Source organism: Bactrocera tryoni, chromosome 4, assembly GCF_016617805.1.
Source record: "Bactrocera tryoni isolate S06 chromosome 4, CSIRO_BtryS06_freeze2, whole genome shotgun sequence".
NCBI classification, from domain to species: domain Eukaryota; kingdom Metazoa; phylum Arthropoda; class Insecta; order Diptera; family Tephritidae; genus Bactrocera; species Bactrocera tryoni.
The window spans coordinates 71,238,086-71,258,849 of NC_052502.1; the positions used below are offsets into that span (position 1 = coordinate 71,238,086).

Sequence of the window (20,764 nt, forward strand, 5' to 3'; positions counted from 1 at the left end):
ATACTTTTAGTTGCTTATTATTATTTATAGCATTTTACTGCAATATCAGCCACTCCCGAAATAAGTTTTTACCTTATTTCCCTTACTCTAACTGTTGAAACACTTTTATACATAAGCAAATGCTGTAGCATGCTTTAAGGCGCATATCAATAATCTTTGTATCTCAAATATCTTTAAAACCCATTTAACATTCAGCAGATTAATCTGATTACATATTATTTTAATACTTAATTCAAAAAACATAAAATGAAAATTCGCGACGCATACTTTTAGGCGCTCATTGTTGTTTTTGTTAACTCACTTTGCAATTTGTATTGCTTTCTTAACAACTTCTGCTTTTCCGCAATTGGTACAGCATTTATAATGCTTTTGCTTACTTGCCTTTGCTCAGCGTGTGCTTTTTAAAATTTGTAGCATACATTTAGTCACTTAATACTTTTTATTTTGACTCGCACGCATACTGAACTGATTTTGTGCTTCAAGTGTCCAATATTTACATGTATATATACCGCTTATCACAGCTACAGCAATGATGTTTTTTGCGCCCGAATACACACAGCCGTGCGTCATCTATTTTTAGGCGTAAATTGCGCTTTTATGTGTCTGCATTACTTTAGCAAATATTTGTTTTTTTATGCTCTTTACTTCTCAATTTGCACATTTCTGCGCCTGACTTGACGCTTTTTCGCAAGCATACGTTAAGTATGTGATATTTGCGCCTAAAAGTAAGTAACGTTTTTGTATGCTATTTATTTTTAATTTACTCGGCTTATCTCTTATTTGCATAAAAATAGCACAATGGGATTTACTTATTTGCTTGATTCATTTTTAAATAATAACAATGTCTACATTTAGGCACATTTTTTCCAAATAAAGGTAGCATACATTTAGGAACATTTTACTAATCTGTCTACTTCCCTTAATGATTCACACACAAATTCGGCATATCACTAGCGCCTCCCGCAATTTCTACCACAGCTGTGACGACTTTTAGGTGCTCGCTTTCGAAGTACTAATAAGCATTCGTTGTTGTTGCCATTATTTGCATAATTACAAATTATTTAACCATACTAATTAAGCAACTCGTATTAGTTGGTCTTATTAGCACGTTACTTACACTTGATTAACGCGTGCGGCCGCCTTCCAATCGAATGCCAACAGCGGTGGAGACCTTATCTAATGTTGTTGCCTATTTTTAGGTGTCATGCATTTATATGTTAATTTGGTACCATATGTTAAGTGGTTTTAGTTGTACTTGTTGCTGTTGGCATTTTTTGTGACCCACATGTCGCGCACAAATACATTTCAGTTGCCAGGGGAGCACTTGTGCCTTTGCTTTATTAGACTGTGTTGTTTTTTGTTTTTGGAATGGGCGGCTATAGATATTATAGCTGCATACATTTAGGTGCCGTGATTGAGTACTGTCATTGCTGTTGACATCTATTGATTTTTTGCTTTAGCGTAAATGTAGATTTTTCGCGGCTGCATATTATTGCGGGGTATGAATTTTGAGGGAAGATACATCAAATCAAACCGGGGGAATCTTATGAACATAAATTTATGCTGGAATGACGGTAGCCCAATTTTTTACAGTTATCACCATAGTAATTTTTTCTATGTTGCCTTTTTTGTAATTAATAATTTAAAAAAATTCAACTCAGAAATATTTAAAATTTATAAAAGCTTTGCTGGTAAAATGAAAGTTGTTTAAGGGTACCATTATATAAAGATTTTCTAAGTTGCTTTATTTGTAATTAGTATTTCTTTTTAAGTTATATGAATTCAAAAATACTAAAAACTTGTGAAAGCTTTGATGGCAAGTGAAAGCTCGCAAAATTTTTTTAATATTTGGATTTACATATATGTAGTATATTTCTTTTTTGTAACGTCTAATGCTTTACGAATCCTAAATTTCGAATATGTTCTGACATGAAAGCTTTGTTGGCAAAGTGAAAGCTCGCATTTTTTTTTTTTAATTCAGATTTAAGTTTCATATTTATAACGTCTAATGCTTTTCGAATCCCAGATTACGTGTACATACTGACTGACAGAAATTCAAAGTTTAATATTAATCGGCAGATGAGCTTTCACTTTTCTAAAAATGATATTTTTCTAAAACATATACCGCTTGTTGTATTTTTTACCAAAAATTTTCAATAGGAATAATAGCAAAATCTAATATCAGAAGATTGTGGAAGCTCTCTAAAAGTTCTTTGCAACTTTTAACAAATACTTGGTTCAATAAAATCGTTCAGTTTTTCTTTTTCAAACCGTATTTTTCAAAATTGTTTTTCTTTTCACCACATTCTTTCAAGTACTTATTATGACACGATATTTGTGTGAATAGCTTTCGGTATTGGGTAAATTTATTTAGCAAGTTTACGGAAAAGCTTCTAAGCGTTTTTATACCTCACAAAATTACCATTGAAACCAAAAATAAGATTAAGAACTATAACTAGCATAAATTTAGAATTTATAATGTAAAATAGAAGCATTTTTCTAAAAAATATAAGTTGTTTTGCCTTCCAAAAAAGCTTCATCTTAATATATCTTGAGCAGAGTGTGACTAACTTAAATTATTTGAGATATGTAGGCAGAAAGCTCACAAAAAACTTCCTTTACGTGTTTTAAGTATAAAATTTACATTCAAAGTAAGTAATGTGTAATGAAGGTTTCACTAGTACTGCTGAGCTTTCATTAATTATTTTCACCTTTGATTTTTCACATAAAAATTCAATTTGTTTAACTTTTTTTATTATGTCTACAATGAAAGTTGTCGCAATCAGATGAAGCTAACATAAGCTTGTAATGAGAAGCACCTACCAGTAATCTTTTGCTTTTCTTAGTTATTTTAATATCTTAATGTGAAGCTTTTCTAGGACTTCTGAGCTTTCATTAATTATTTTAAGTTTTTTTACACAACAATGGACTTTGTTTAACTATTTGTTTTTGTTACGCCTACAAAGAAAGCTATCGTGATCAGATGAAGCTTTTTCTGGAAATTCTGAGCTTTCATTAATTATTTCCAAATTCAATTAGAAATTCTCTAGTATATAAATGCACTTCATTCAAAAATTTTCATTTTATTATGCCCGCAAATCAAGGTGGCACGATGAGGTGAAGCCTACAGAGCTTTCATTTGGCGATGGAATTTATGCGATTTCAATAATTTTCTTTTTTCCTTAAAATCTTCAAATCAAAAATTGTTCATTTTTTTAGCTAGGTATAGTTTTCTGTGAAAGCTTTCATCATTCACAATGCCTTATTTATTAGGTTGCGAAAGCTTTCATCCTTTTATACTAAGCTTATCGCAATCACATAATAATTGTTTGAATTAAGTTGCTATACATATATATTTTTTTCGTACCAAATTAGTGAGTTGAGGCTCTCATTACTTTAAATGAAAGTTTTCAGCACGTCTGGGAGAAATCTTTCGAATAATTCGAACTCCAACACACTGAATGTAACCATTACACGTACACAAACTTATATTATATATGAACAGGCATTCCCCTGCCCTGAAGTAGAAAGTTTAAGCAGTGTGCTGTTGAAATGTGGTGCAAATCCCATTAAAATCACAGCCACTCGGATAAACAAGCGAATTGCTTGCCACACCGACCCACTGACTGACTAACTGACGGGCGAAGTAAAAAATTATGCCAAATTGTAGTAAACACTGACTGAAGCTGAAATAGCAGCAGCGGACCATCTGAGCAAAACAAATTTAATTGCGGAAGCTAAAAAGGGGGAATGTATATAATTAAATAAATACGAACAAAAAGAAGCAGGGTTGCAAGACAACTGAAAGACGTAATATACAAATGCCAGAAGCGTGGCGAAAATTAATGAATTCTCAAAGCTGTTTTAGACAAAGCTGAAGAGTAGCTACGAATTAAGTTTTACTGCACTGTAAGTCGAGTGGATGTGTAAAATAAATGGAAAATAGCTTGAATTTTTAAGTACATGCAAAGCCATAAGTTTTATAGCACAAATATAAGTGAAAACAGTTAAATATTTAAATAATTTCGGAAAATATTTGATTATTTAAGCGTAAATAGAGTAATAATAGTTACGTTCCACATATGTTCCACAGAAGTTATGTGCTCTAAATGTTGTAATATGTAATGCTGGTATTAATTTAAATAAGAAAAACGTTTACACTTATAATCCACATAAGTTCCACATGACATAAATGCATTTTTAAATTCTTTCTCGCTTTGCAACTGTTATGTTTTAACATTTTATATGTTCTTGTTATTTTTCTGCAAAAAGAAACACATTTTTGCACAACTCATAACAATTTTTCCAAATTAAACAATCCTGCCGTCTGCGAAAACATTTCCCAACAATAAATTTTTATTTCACGTATTTTCCGGAAGTCACACGTCGTCCGTCCGCATCATTGTTTACCGTGAACTTCACCAATGCTTGCCACCAATCGTAAACAATTTACGTGTGTAAATACAAGAATTAATTTCGTGTTCACATAAAATGCTTGCGTGTTGAGCGGAAAATAAATTTAAATCAACACGATTCAGTGTATAGCTAATAGAGAATATGTGAATGTATACGAGTAATGAATTACGTATGCATGTACATACGTATGTAAGTTCGGATGTACACATATGTATGTATGCAAAAATTTATTACCATCACTTCTTGAAATGTTCAAAAGATAGAAAAAGATCAGAGAATGTTCAGGTAGATAATATTTTACTTTTTACTAACACCGCATGAGTTAAGTACTCTTCATAGCGCCAATAATTTGAATCAGAAGGCAAGCAAAAGAGTTTAACGAAAATTTAAAATTTTTTAAAATTTAGTTTCTTAAATGATTTACTGCATTTCTTCAGTCATAAATTTGCAACATTATTAAGCAGAGTTCATGACATGCCTTTGAGTTGTAAAATAATTTACAACGCAGGAAATGTTTAGAAAGCTAAAGGAAATATTTTTCGCTCTAAGCTATGGCAATCATAATTTATATATTTAATTGCTTTATGGTATTTTTCCTTGGGGGAGAAGCTTAAAAATTTATGTGTACATATGTATGTACATACATATATCCAAAACAATGAAGCGATAACAAAACTTTAATTTATTCTGAAAATCTGCAAAGAAATCGTTAAAAAATGTACATTTAGTTTAATCGAATGGCAGAGAAAAAACTCAAGTGAATTTGGGAAAAAATAATTTCGTTCCACATGCGGTCCACATATTTCTACACTACTTTTAGATTAAATTAACATTTTAGAAAAATGTACTGGGTTTAACGTATAAGAATTCATCATTTCCATTTTAAGAATTCATTATTTCCATTTACGATCCACAATTTTTTTATGATAGCATTTGTCCGTGTTATTATTATGGAATTTTGTTAAAAATCAATTTTTTTATTTTTAAACGAGTGGCTGAAAAAAATTGAAGTGAATTTGGAAAGAAATAATTTCGTTCCACATGCAGCCCACATACATATGTACATATGTTCTACACAAATTTTAAATTAAATTAAAATTTTTGTGGTATGTATGGGATTTAGCATTCATTATTTCTTTTATTTTCATTTACGTTCCACAAGAAATTTTTATGATAACATTTGTTCGTGATATAATAATTTATTTTTTTTAAATAAAATTACCATTAAGCGGTGATTTACCTTTTTCGTGGCAAGTTAAACAACATTGCTGCAATATTTTCATTAAAGAAATATTCAAAATTGTTTTCGTTTTTAAAAATAAAATAGCTCAATTTTATAACCACAGCTGTGTTTGGAAAAATACTAATAAAAACTATTTTTATAAGAAAAAAGATAATTGTATACATCAAATTTATAATCACCGTTGCAATCGGAAAAGTACTAACCGAAAATTAAGTTGTGGAATTTATTGCAACCCAAAACTATAATAAATTATTTTTCAAACGAAAAGCAGAACCTTATTACAGCAAAAATGTTAATCATTAAAATCAATACAAAGAATTCTTTTGATTAATATATAAACATCCTTTGCCAGCTTTATAGCATAATAAAACGCTTAATACTTGGGAACATTGAGAAATACCTGTGAAAAGGTAAAGCAGATGTAAGTTTTCACGCTATTTTTGTTTACAAGTCTGCTGGAAACACAAAATTAAAGAAAAAATAATTTGAAAATATGTATATGTATGCATACAATGTGAGCGCACATTTTCAGATTGATTTTACTATCGAATGTTTTTGTTGAAATAAGTTCCACATTGTTTCATGTAAAATTTGATGTTTAGTATGTAATAAGTTTTTGTTTAAGCTAAGTATATTACGTTCCACATACCATCCACATGGGTTCCACACGCGTTCCACATTTAATTTACATAACTCGCACATTACTGATGACGAGAATAAATAGTAATTTTATTTTGGTCAATAATACACAATTGTATACGCATTCCACGCGTCAAAGCTACTGAAAAATCAAGTATTTGTGATGTGTGTATATTCATACATATGTATGTAAGTTAATATATACATGGTTAAATACATTGGTTTACATTTGGAATTATTATTATTGGAAATGCTTTCTGCCAAATAAATCGTTCCTCACTAAGGTGAATTCTTAGTAAAGAAATAAACAAAAGCAACATCTTTCGTATAGATTAAATAATTACATTTTTATTTATATATGTATGTTTATAGATATAAAGAAGTATCTGTGTGTATATGTGCATTTAGTTATGCATTCTTACAGCAATGATAACAAACACCTTTGATTATCTCTCACCTTAGCTTATTTCTTGCATTTGTTCCAAATGTTTCCACGTGACCAAATACATACAAGTTTTTGTATATGCTATAGCTTTACGTTAATATATATAGTACATACATACATACTCATAACATAAATTGTTATTTTCCTGCATGCGCTATCGCATTTTTAGACATATAAGTATTCGTGTGTGTATATACAAATGTATGTGTGTATCTATGTTTCATATACTTGTTTATTCTAATGCGTGTCTTTGTAAATTTACTATTTGATTTCGGCAATTATCACCTATAAATCACTATAATTGCCATTTAAGTTAATAAAAGCGATTAAGGCGAGCCATAAGATAAACAATGAGGGCGGTTAATAAGCGAATAGCGTAGAAGAGAAAGGGGCACTAGTTATTGATGTGTGTATGTATAATATTCATACACATATTTTCCTGGATTGCAGTGTTTATATTATTATATTACTTGCATTTAATAGCTTTTGATCTATATTCCACATGACTTCCACTTTAGTTTGTGTGGTTTGGTAGTTTTTTTATTGAATATAAATAAGCTTCAATCATATTTTATGACTCTTTATTTAAGTTCCACATGCATTCCACATACGTCCCAAATAATATCCACATGATTTTTACTACTTACACGTAGTTTTCAACAAGCTATAATAATATCATGCTTTTAAGTCTATAATTAAAGACAAATCCACAATGATTATACGCCCAACCGAACCGAACGTATAGTATACGCGCTATACTATATAGCTTGCTTCCACTCAAAGCGTCGTGTATGGTTGGGATTATTCCCATAATGTTACAGAAGCTAAAATAACCTATTTTTCTAAGGCTTGAAATGATATATTGTATAAGACCAGGATCCAACTATGTTACTTTCCAAGAAGCTGGGAAAGCGTCAAAGTGGTGTTCGTGCCTAAACCGGGCCAGCTTTAAAGTAACAATATTATATCATGAAACTAACAGAAGTACAGAGAGCAGCCTTTGAAGGGATTACAGGGGTTATGCACTCAATACCCTCCTACAACAGCCGCCCTTTGACGTCTGTTGCAGGGCGTCTTTGACGTCTTTTCACAATAAGTAGCAGCATGTTCGGCTATAAAAAGCAGGAATTAGGAGGTTAGAATAGCAAAGATTATGAATATAGTGCCATCCTGAAGCAGCTAAACATAAGTAAAGCAGACTATATTAACCCAAGGTTAGATTTCAATAGCCACTTACGGGTAAGGATACCCTCTAGACATGAGTGGAGAAGAGGTTTGTTAAAAGCCGGGTCTAAAATCAACTGCGGAGTGGGTGCTGGTGTATATTCCGATGATCTCGAAATATCTCTCTCTCTCTATCCGACTACCAAACTCAGCCAGCGGCTTCGAAACGGAAGTACTAGGTATAGAGAGGGCCTGTTATGCTCTATTGAATAACTACGGGACGATACAGAAAGCGGCCATATACGCGGATAGCCAAGCAGTACTGCTGACGTTGGCCAAACTAGGAGCATCTTTAGATGAATCCGAAGCGGAGTTAGTTATATATATGTATTTAAAGTCAAAGTGTTCCCACCTAACTATACCAAAGGATAGACCTTTGTTCAAACTGGTATAGAAAAAAATCACTTTTAATGACTGGCCGAAACCAAAAAACGAACGAAACTAGCTTTTTGAAATATTAAAATACTTAATTGCTGGTATTAACTTAAACTCCTAAAAATGGTATAAAATTTAAAAGTGGTATAAACAGCAAATTATAAGTTCAAATATATTTATAAAAATACAAAAAATTTTATACATACATATTTGAAAACTGGTATAAAATGGCAAAAATTCTAATTTTTTTACAGGAAAAATTAACTATTTATGCTAGTGTAACATATCCAGATAGTATTTATCAGCTTTTTCCGCTCCAAATTTAAAGATTTTAAAGCGCATGAGATATGCTTAAGTGGTATAAACAGAAAATATCGCACTTAATTTTACTTATGCAGCATACAAATATTTTGAGAAATAATCTAAAACTGGTATAAACTCGCATAACAAGTTTACCAAACTGGTCGAATTTTAGATGTGCAGGAAAACAGGTATAGACAAGCATAATAAGTTTTTAGGACCGATCCAATTTTATTTCCGAAAACTGGTATAAACTGGCATAACAAATTTCAAAACCCAGTCGAATTTTAAAAGTGCATTAAAGCAGGTATAAACGAGCATAACAAGTGCTTAAGTCTGATCGAATTTTATTTCTAGAAAAATAAACTAATAAGTTAACACAAGTGCACTCGCTTTTGTAGCTCCAAAACTTGAGTCTTTCACGCATACGAGAAATGCACATGAAAAGTAAGTAAGTTGACAAGTAAGCTCATAAGCTGGTTTACATATGCCTCCACACAACACAACTGCATTCTACAGCGAAACTTTCATTTATATACCCATAAATAGCCACATGCTTTAATCCCACGCATATGCCGCAATAGCTTGCCAACCAAATGAAAATAAATATTGCTGGTAGCAAGCAGTTGTTGCTGATATTGAAAATTAGTGCATTTCAACGCCCACATTTACTATTGTGCCATTTTGCGCCAAACCGTATATCAGCAGCGTAGCTTTGGCTCACGCTGTACTAATTTTTGCATTGAACTGTGGAAAAAATGGGAGCTCGCCACGCTAAATGCAATGAGTTGCGAGTTCCATACATAAGTGTGTGTGTAAGTATGTGTGTGTCTGCTGCGCTATAAATTCTCATACAAAATTTCCGCCCTTCAACCTACATACATACATACATAGAAATGTATGCTGTGTACATACGCGCCTGCCACCGTTTGCCTGCCGTCGACAATTCCTGACCCAAAGCGGCTTACAATCAACAGAATCACTTGTGCTTAAACACACATACACTGGCAAATGAATTCTTACTTAGACTTGACTACAATTGTATTTTTTATACTGCGCGCAGTACTTTTCATTCCAATACTATTTTTTTCGATTTGCCATTTTTTTTATATTTCTTTTTTTCGATGGTTTTGTGGGCCTCCCACTCTCGTTTTGTCAATGCGTGCGTCAATAGTGGTGCAGCATTTTTTGTTATTTACTCTTCTGTGCATGCATTGTCTGCTGGCGCTTTGCATTATTCGGTTTTATGCTTTCTCTTCGCTTTCTGCTGCTATTTGTGCATTTTATTTCGCATTTGGCCCCACACGGCGTATGATTAACATTTTATTTATGCACTCATGCCAAAGTCATGTTACGTATACGCCATGACGGCAGCTGCTTGACTGGAGCTGCGACCATATGTTGGCTGAATTTTCAAGGTTTTGTAGGGCTGATGGAAAAATAACGTGTGAAATATAATAGCATTAAAGGCAGCAAATTTAATTAAATTGTTTAAAAGTTAATGAAAATTAATATCACTTTTAATTAGCGTCAACTTTTTGAGCAGCACACAAATAAATAAATATCAAAATGTGATATTTCAGTAGAAAAAATATGGTATTTATTACAGTTTGTTGCTTCGTGCACAATTCTGCAACCATGTAGGAGGCTTTTAGCATTTAGTTGTAGTATTTTAAGTGCTTGATTTCTTAATAGCATTAAGTACTTAAGTGCTTAAGATAGTTTTAGGTATAATAACATATGCAAGTATAGAGAAAATTCACTTTAATCATTTAATAAGATTAGTTATATGTATATTTCACTTTATATACTAAAAGTGGTTTATGCATCGTGGGTGGTATATGACACTTATACATAACATATTAAATCTCAGACGCTCATATTAAAAAAAATGTCTATAAGCGCTTTACTTACATTTAATGTGAGTTTATTACTATAATCATACGATATAGTATGTTTCTACATATATGTATGTACATATGTATGCATGCTCGATATACAATTATTTTGGGTTTATAAACAAATGCACATTTGTTATGCTTACATAGTTATACATATTTACATATTTTGCAAGCCACCGTAATATATTAATTAAAAATTTCTTGGATAATAGTTTAAGCGCTGAAAGTAAATTTTGAAGCCATTTCAGACAGACAGCGAATCATAACATATTTTTTCAGTTTCATAATACATTTTTGATGAGCTTTTTTATGCAAATCTCTGCTCTTTTTGAAAATCAAAATTTTTCGCATTTATTAAAAAATATAGTCTGTTTTTTAACTATCACAATTATTATGTGTACTAATAATAAACTTTTTTACGTTCCACATGTGATCCACATATGTTCCACTTAAGTTCCACAATGAATTATCACCTTTAATTTACTTATTTTATAGTGTTACCGATAAATAATTATAATTTTCTAAATTCCACATACAATCCGCATATGTTCCTCTTAAATTCCACATTGAAATATGATATTTTATTTATTTCGTACTGATAAACTAAAGTTTTGTTCAAAAATCAATTTTTCCACAAATATTAAAAACAAAATCAGTTTGTTTATATTTTAAAGTTTACTTTTATTAAATGACTATATTTTTACCTTTTGAGACCTTTTTTCTATGCAATGCCATATGTGCACATAAATTTTCAACCCTTATCTACTCTTGTGATATACTATATTAAGACTTTTTAGACCTGGAACTCGATATATCTCATTAACAGACGTTATCGTAGGTCTTTGCCTTGTATATGGTCAACACATCCTCTTTATTGGTTTTAAAACTTTTGTAAAGGCTTAACATGTCCTTAGTTGCATCTTTTCTTTTATTATGTTTTATACGATCATAAAAGTATATTTTCTTTTAATTTGCTTTATACGATCATTAAAGTGTTTTCGTATTGTAAACTCCAGCTTTTTCTATTTGTATCAGTCGCTAATATTTCGTCTTAGTATTGGCTGATTTACAATTTCTTATGTATGTATCTATTGCTCTACGAAAAGTTCTTTTTAATTATTCGAGTATCATTTTAGATGTATGTATGTAAGCACTTGTCTTTCTACTACTCTATGAAGAACTATTTGAAATTTCAGGGAGAAAATACAACTACAACTACAATCAGTCTACTAAAATTGTAAATATTTGTTTTGACTGAAAAATACATTGGTTGGAAGATACATATTTTTGCAAATGACAAGCGTTCCACAAAAACCTCGTAACTCTTTATGCTATTAGGTTAAACTTTCGTGTGAAATTTTGTTGACAAATTTCAGGAATATTTAACTAAGCATTTCACATAAAATCCACTTAGGTTCCACTTAGATTCCACTTATGTTCCACACCAATTTTGCTTATTTTGACTAATGTTATATGAAAACTGCTGTTAACTTTTGTGTTTAAATATTCGGCGCATAAGATCCACATAATTTTACTATTTGTAAGCAAATTTAGAAGTGAAACATATTGTCAAAGAGCAAATAATCCAATTATAATGAAATATTACTGCTATTAAACCCCAAAAATGTTATGTTTACATACATTTTTTTTTTCCATTTTATACATATACATACATACATACATACATACATACTATGTACATCCCTTAAGGCTTAGCAATTTATAATCATTGAAATTCTTTTTTTAATTGAAAATTTTCCATAATTAAACATATCTCTATTGCATATAATTTAGCGTACACATAATTTTATTAAATATTTACATAATTTTAATAAATATTTATGGGTCTTTATGAAAACCAAAGCATAGCAGAGGTCTAGCCAAATGCTACCCGCTTGTTGCATGTTTTTTACATTAACACTGTTTATTTTGTTGAGCCATGCGCTGATAAACAAAAAGCTAACAAACACAACGCCCCAACAAGTGACAGGACAAACATGGCTAAAGCCAGTACATACCACTTGCTTGTTAGCAAGGCCCATGCATAACTACATATATACGAATGTATGTGTGCATATGTGTGAACGTGCAAGGGTAAGTGAGACTCCCACGGAAATCGCAACTCACAGTGTCAAGCAAACAAAGAAGTGTGCGCAAGCGGGAGCGGGAAGCACATTGCGACACACGCACATCAACAAAAGTTACTCGTGTACGTAGCCGTAATTCGCACAGAAAACACGCATACGCCCCGTCGCACCGCCAACTCGTAATCTCACTTGTTTCCCCATTTTCTATATCGGCACTTTTGGGACTTATTGTTCTCTGCACGAAGCCGCGTTGCCAAATTGACAAGCAAACAAGCAACACAGCTGACCCAATAGACCCCGGTCCACGTTGTAGCCAACCAGTTAGCAAGCACATAAAAGCAACAGCAACAATGTGTAGTTAAAATCAGCCTACTGTGTTGCTGTGTTAACGAATTTGACTGCGTTTGAGCGACTCAAGTGATTTGCTCATCAAAGCATTACTAACTTTCGGCTTGTAACCTTTTAATTTATTGTTCCCTGTTGTGAATCAAATGCGCACCACTGCCATTCTGAATGTGTGTGTGTGTATTTTTACACCAATACATGCATACTAAATAACTACTTATTAAATGAACGAGAAATTCTTAAGCTTAATTAAATTTATACCCTTTGCTCACTGAATAACTGTCGAAAAGTGGCGCTTACTTAGAGGAGCTTACTTCTATGTAGTAATCCAACCTCAGGCGATGGTAAATGAAAGCTCACAGTATTAAAGCAAGAATATTTGTATAGGAATTTGGGTAGAAAAATAGAAAGTGTTTTTATACCAGTATGGTATTAAAAATCATAGAAAAATTAAAAATTTTAGAAACTAATTTTTCACTCCAGTGCGATTAAACTAATCTTCAATATGAAATATTTGAAGCAATTGTCGATTTCTTGCTATTTTCTGTTAAATAAGGCACATTTTAATATTTTTAGTTTTGTATATGGCAGTTTCAGAGTCAACATACAATTTTTATTTACGTTCCACATATGATCCACTTACAATCCACATTTAATTCACCTTGTTATTGCTCTCTTATTGTTATTTAAATTACTTGTCTCTAAAAACTGTTAGTAAAACTTTAGATAACATTTCACATACAGTCCACATGAGATCCACAATATTTAAATCGGTATATTTGCCTAAACTCTGCAAGTTCTACGTCTTTCAGCAATATTTCTAACAGTGAAACACATTTTCAATGCAATCCACAAATATGTTAACAAAAATATATGCAACAGCATTTCAGTATTTGTATTGCAAGCAAATTTTACAATTTGTTCTTTTTTTATTTACTTTCATTTCCTAAATAATTTTGAACAACGTAATTTTATTGATTGAACTGTTCCTTGCTATGTGAATTACGTCAATACGTATAGAGCGTACAGCATCACTACGTTCATCATTTTGCCGCGCGTCGTTGCACGTATGCTTAAATGCTTAATCATTTATTATTGACCAAGCACATGTATAAAAAAAATTGTTGCTACGCTTATTGCTTGCCATTTTTTGCCACTTCAACGCACTTGCTCGCAACGTCATTCATTCATCTATTCGCACATCTGTTATTCATTTGTTTGCTCATTTATTTCAGTCAGTATGGCGCGTTCCTAGTTTTATTTTGTTCCGTTGTTTACCTTCTTGTTTTTTGCTCCACGAAGTGTTTGGCTAAGGAAAAATAGATGCTCATATCTTAATTTGTATATTTGTTTATTTTTATCATTAAGCTCTTAACCTATTAAGTTTAAGGTATTAAAATTTATTAAGTTTATTAAGACATACATATGTATGTACATATTTGCATTTTATACTAATTATTTCACTTTTCTTCTCTTTTCATTTTATCCGTCATTATTTTGGCGCTAAAGTTCAAGTGGTAAGTGCCGAAAGCTTTTAATTTCTCAATTCAATTAGATATTTACGCTTTTACTTTTCTTCGTAAGTGTTTTAGATATAAACAATTAGCGCATGGTCATATAAAAATACGAATTTATTTATTAAAAATACATACATACATATATGCTATGTTTCATTAGGGTATTCGAAATATATATATGTATGTATGTACATACATATCTAAATATATGCTGATACTCAGTTTTGCTTTTGGAAAACACTTGTTTTTGTTCTCCAACTTTTGCTTGAATTATTATATTTTAGAAATCAATAAAGTGCATTTTCCTATTTCTTTCATTTGTGGTTTATAAAATTGTAAAAGTTTCATTCACGGTCCACATGAGTTTTCGTTTTTACCCTGAAATTTTCAGTAGTGATATATTTTTATAAAATTTCAATCACGTTCCACATACGGTCTACATGAGTTTTAAATTTTTTACCCCCATTTGAAGCAAACTTTCACGTGAGAGCTGTTTTCATGCAGAACATTGCAGTTTTTGCTTAGATCCACATATGTTCCACACAGCTCTTATTAAAAAATAACATAGGAGGGCGTCAGCATTTGTTATATGCTTTTATACAAAGATTTTTCATAAATTCCACATACGTCCCACACACGTTCCACATTACATATTTATTCACATTTAAAAATTCTTGTTAGATGCACACTTTTGGATCTATAAAATGCAAAAATCATATACGCTCTTGCGTAAAATTAAACAAAGAGTAGCAAATAAACGATTTTTAAAACTTTACCCCGCCTTATACAATGCACACATTATGAAAGTGGTGAAAAGCATTTAACAATACATATGTTAGGCAGTTAAAATTACTAAAATTATTCGAGTTATTGTTTCCTGCGCCCAGCTGTAAGCCAGAGTTTATTTATTTGTACATTTTAAACATACCATATATTGTGTTTGTTGGATTGTTATGTAATCGATTTTGTTAAACTGCAGTTGAACAGGTTTTTAAAAGAAGTTTATAAAAAAAGTGCAGCTACAAATAGTAATTTAGTAATAAATTCTTGAAATTGCGTTTTTCGAGCATTTTCTCCAGTGCTGCCAGTGTTGTTAGATTTTTTCTTTGAAGTGCGTTGGTTTCAATTATCTTTTCCACACTTTAATATAATTTTAGACATTTTATTCTTCTTTTTTTTTTATTCTTCGTAATGGTTACATTCTACATACGGTCCACATACATTTTATATACTATACTTTTTATCGTCTACAAAAGTGGTTTTATTTACTGTTAAAGACGCTTTATTTGCCACCAATAAAAATTCCAAATTCAATCCACATACAAATGACGTTATAATTTCAAAAGTATTCTTTATTTTGGTAGTTAAAATGCTTTTAGACATTTTTCCTAAGAATAATTACATTCCACATATGTTCCACATACATTCCACATGTGATACATATTATAATCTAAAAATTGGTTTTATTTACTCTTAAAGGCAATTTATTTTCCACCCATATCGGTCACAAATGCAATCCACATACTACAATTAGTGATATAGTTTGAAAAGTATACCACATTTTAGTAGTAAATTCAGTAAATGTGTACAATCTTCGTTTCATCTACCGCTGGTATTGAAAGACTTACTTTAACTGCACTTTAATTTCCATTATATTTTCCACATATTCACTTATTTTTTTGGGATTCTCTACTTTTTCTTCATCTTCTTTATTCAGACAATTTTCCTAGCTCCTTGTAGCTTCCCTTTCAACAATGCTGTCCATACAATCTTATTGAACCGTGCACTTTGTGCGTCTACTCGCTATGTCCATGCTTTTGCCCTGCAGCGGTCATAACACCCAAAAGCCCCAAAGAGATTATTTCGAGAGGGCAGGGAATCAGAGTATGGCTAGATGAAAGGAGATCGCTTGCTCTGCGGTTTTTCAGCCACCACCAATAAGTAAAGGTAGATTGGGAAAAAATCACGCACACATACAAAATAAATTTACATGTGTTACAGCGAACGCAAGCAGCAAGCAAATGAAGTTGAAGTAATATTTTTTTGTTGTAATCTATAATGTTTTTGTTATTGTTTTCTGCTACGGCAGAGACTACCTTGGTCCGCATGCAGATAAAGCAGAGGGCGCAGAAAAATACTATAAGAAAATTATAGCAAAAATTAAGGTATCTTCTTTTCTGCCCGCAGGGAATTTGGCGTTGCCGCGGAGATGACCACACTGAGGCTTTGAATAGCTGAGTGAATGTCATTTCTCCGTGATAAGCGGGTATGAGTGCATATTGTGCGTAAGCCTTAAAGCTTTTTAGGCTCATAAACAAGACAATCGAATCTAGACAATGCCTATTATTCTATCTTCGCTTGTCTCCCTTCCCTGCGAATCGCACTGCTACGTAGGTCAACACGCGTGTGTGTGGTCAGGCAATTTTCTTGTTTTTATTTGCTGCTTATCGAATGGCGTATTATTTTCCCAAAAGGTAAGGGGAATAAATAAAATGTTCGATGGAGTTTTCCCGCATTTTTGTTGGTTATTAGAAAGTACACTGAAAAAATTGGGGTTTCAATGGATAAAAGGAAATAATTGTGTCTAGAAAACTATAACTGGTGCTACTTTTTAATTAAAGTAATATTATTTGATTAAAAAAAATGTAAAACAGGTGGCAGCACCTCACCTCGTTACAAAAACTGAATAGACTATCATAAAGCTCTTAAAATTGATTGCTTTAATCCAGTATTTCTTTATACACAAACAAATTTTAGTGATCTTATGTTTGTGATTTTATATTTTCAACCAGATGGCAACATTTTTCAAATTACATACTAATTTTTTTAAGCCTCTTGTTTGTTTGTCTCTAGTGTTGTAATATACAAATAATTTTCCTAATATAAAAATCTTGAGAGGTGGCAGCACTCCATCACAAAAAATATTTACAACATTACGTATGCACATATAGCACCATAACTTCATTTCATATGTGCATATTCTTTGGGGTTTAATTTTTGTTGTGATTTTATATTTTCAAACAGATGGCAACCCCTCTCAAAAATATTATTGGAGTATTATCTTTTAAACCTTTTAAATTTATTGCCAATATAGCAATATTTATTTTAATTAAAAAAATTGCTTATGGATGGCAGCACCGACATAAAAAAATGTTGTGTCTGATGTTTGATAAGCATATGGTAGTATTGCTTTATTTCATACATTGTTTTTGTGATTTAAAAGCCTTTGTGATTTAATTTTTTGAACAGCTGGCAACTTTCAAAAAATAAATTTAATATAAAATATATACATATGTATGTATGTACATATGTATTTCCACTACAGTTAGATAGTAGTTTTTTGTTTTGTTTTATTTTATATTTTTTCCAATTTGATAGGCATTATTTGTTTGGATAAACGTTATCATTTTTAGCATGTTATTCAAACAGGTGGCAACCCTTCTTAAGATATATTCGGCTAAATTTTTTTGTAAACTGCTTAATTTTGCTCTCAAATTGTTACATTCAATTTATTAAATAACCTAACATTACATTAAAAAAAAATTTAAACATGTGGCAACACCTACAAAATAAATTAAAATATTTAATTGCACGCTTCTAACATATTTCTAACTTTGGAAAAAAAAATATTTGTATGAAAACTTAAAAAAATATTGGCCAGGTGGCAACTCTTACCAAAAGCAAATCTAAGTTTTTTCAAACCACAAATTTTAAAAATTTCTATGAACTGTTTAATTTCACTCTCAAGTGGTTATATTTAATTTATTAAATAATTTAACATCAAATTAAAAATAAATTTTAAGCAAGTGGCAACTCTTATAAAAAAAATTTAAATATTTAATTTTATGCTTCTTAAATAATAATTGTATAAAAGTTTAAAAAAATTAGTCAGATGGCAACCCTTACAAAAATTATTTCCCATCTGATTTTTTTCAAAACACTATTTTTTTAGTTATGTATTATATTACAGTTGCACTTCATCTTCAATTTTTTTAATTGATATTTAGAAAAAAAATTGGCAACTTTCCCATATTTCCTAAATTTTATCACAAATTTCTCCAAGTGCACTTTATCCTCTTCTACAATGGACAGATCTCTCATAGGAAAAGGAAATCATCATATTTTTGCTCTCTTTGTGCCCATAAAAATCTCCAACCATAGCACTACCGACAATTTTTTCATGGCTTCAAGTTCATTGTACTGCAAAACGCCTAAAATGCTGCTATGTCTCCTAAGTTCATTTGCGGTTCAATATTACTGCGTTTGTGTAATTTTTCGCCAGTGGCCCAAGGCAACAAAGAGCAAATTGAATAAACACACGCAGCAACTTCACTTGAAAAAATGCTAGTGTGCGCCTGAAAATATACTATGCGATAGCCATCGAAATCACTAAAACAGTGGTTAACCTGAAGCGTAGGAGGAAAAAACTGTGGCAAATAGGCAGAAAATCTACTGACCGAATTATGTTAGTTTGTTTAATCCAAAAATAGCCCGAGAAAGTAAAGCAATAAGACAAAAAATGTGCTGCCGAATTGATTTTTTCCTCAACTGCTTTTTGTTGCAGTTTCTTTTTTTGTTGTTAGCCTTATTTTTTTGCGGTTTTGTGGTGAAATTGGTGATGACTGGCGTCATTTGCTGACACACTGCTTCATTTGCAAATAAAATACACTTATATTTTATGACTTATTTTATGACGTAGTGAAGTGTGTGCGCGCGCAAAAGTATGCTTACTTTTAATGACAGTTTTTTGTTTTCATTTTGTTGTTGCTTTTTTCGTTTTGTTTTTGGTTTATGATTGTCATACCAGTGGCAAACTTACCTTAATTAAATTATTGAATTCCGTGAAGCATGCGAGGCGCTGAAATGACAAAATAAAAAAGTGCACAAGTTGGTTAGATTAGGTTTATGATTTTCATAAAAGAAACGCAAATTTAATAACGCTAATTTACAGTTTATGTGCAACTTAATTAAATTTTTGAAAGTGCTGCTTCGATAGTGTAGCTGAAATGTTATTAAAATTTTTATTGCATACATTTAGGCGAGCGTAATTTTTGTTCTTCACTGAATTTATGTACGCATAAATTATTATTTTTTTTTAAATTGCTGGTATCCAAATTTATGTGCTCGAACAGTTTTGCAAACAATATTGTTGCACGCAAGCTTTGCACACTTTTATGCGCCGTAATAATAAATGAAATGATTCTTATATATATTCAGACAACCGCAAGGCACTTAATTTATCACAAAATACTATTAAAACATGCCTTCTCAAGTACCACTTGGTAAAATTGTATTTTAAGCTTTTGTTGCATACTTTAATTCGTCACAATTAAGAGAATAGCATTTTTTGGAATTTCATAAGAACATTATTTAGAATAATTATACATTTTAGTGAACATTATGCTCCGAAAATACAATTTGTTCATCAATTAAATGGAATTTTGCAACAAAAAATACGTTTCTCGCAGTTCTTTGCCTACTTTCCGGCAAAATCATTAAAACATTGGTTTTCAGCCAACTAATTTGTAAAATGACAGCAACTATAATTGAAATATTTTGTTGACAGCAGCAAATTAAAGTGTAAATGGCAACAAATAAAAAGCCAAATATGAAAATATTGCATACCTATAGGCGCTTATATCATAAATTATTCACCACTCCTATAGAGAAATTGCAGCAGTTTGAATATATATTATTTATTTCTGTGCTTGCCACAGAATTTCAATATTTTTTGCCAGCAAATTTTATGATAAAATTATTTCGCCCGAAATTATTGCATATTTTCAGGCTGTATACAGCTTATCGAAAGTTGCAAGCCTTAATTAAGCATTTTTGCATGCATAATAAGGATAATATGTTCTTCATTGCATTAACATGGTAAATTGTTAATAAATAATTACGTGGATTGCATACTTATGGGCTAAAGTGAAATGTGCTTGTAACTGCAAGCTATGGTATAAGTTTAATGCAATAAATTAAAGATTTACGCATTACATTTACACAAAAATATCTAATGTTATTATAGTCGAGCTTATTATAACAATGAAGCATACTTTCAGGGCCTTCAGCCTTAAGCCTTGTATGTGAAACACCTTTAATAGTCTGGAAAATTAAATTATTTTATTTTTTTGTGCACCCCACACTTGTATTTGTACAAGTTGTGTTCTTTTAAGCATGCAATTAACGCTGGTAAGCATATTGTGTAGCATAGTTTTAAGCGCGTTGATATTTAATGCGACTTTTTTTTTAGTTTTTCGATGAGGAAAGCGTTT

At 31.2% G+C, this 20,764-nt stretch overlaps 1 protein-coding gene across 3 annotated transcripts in view; it reads right to left on the reverse strand.

Moving 5' to 3' along the window:
- Window positions 1-20,764, reverse strand: part of LOC120773739 (1-phosphatidylinositol 4,5-bisphosphate phosphodiesterase) — a 150,477-nt gene that overhangs the window by 96,201 nt on the left and 33,512 nt on the right. For all 3 annotated transcript variants that reach the window (XM_040102798.1, XM_040102797.1, XM_040102799.1), the window contains exon 4: window positions 19,312-19,350. The gene's annotated coding sequence lies outside the window, so the exon portion shown is untranslated. The remainder of the gene's footprint in view (window positions 1-19,311; window positions 19,351-20,764) is intronic.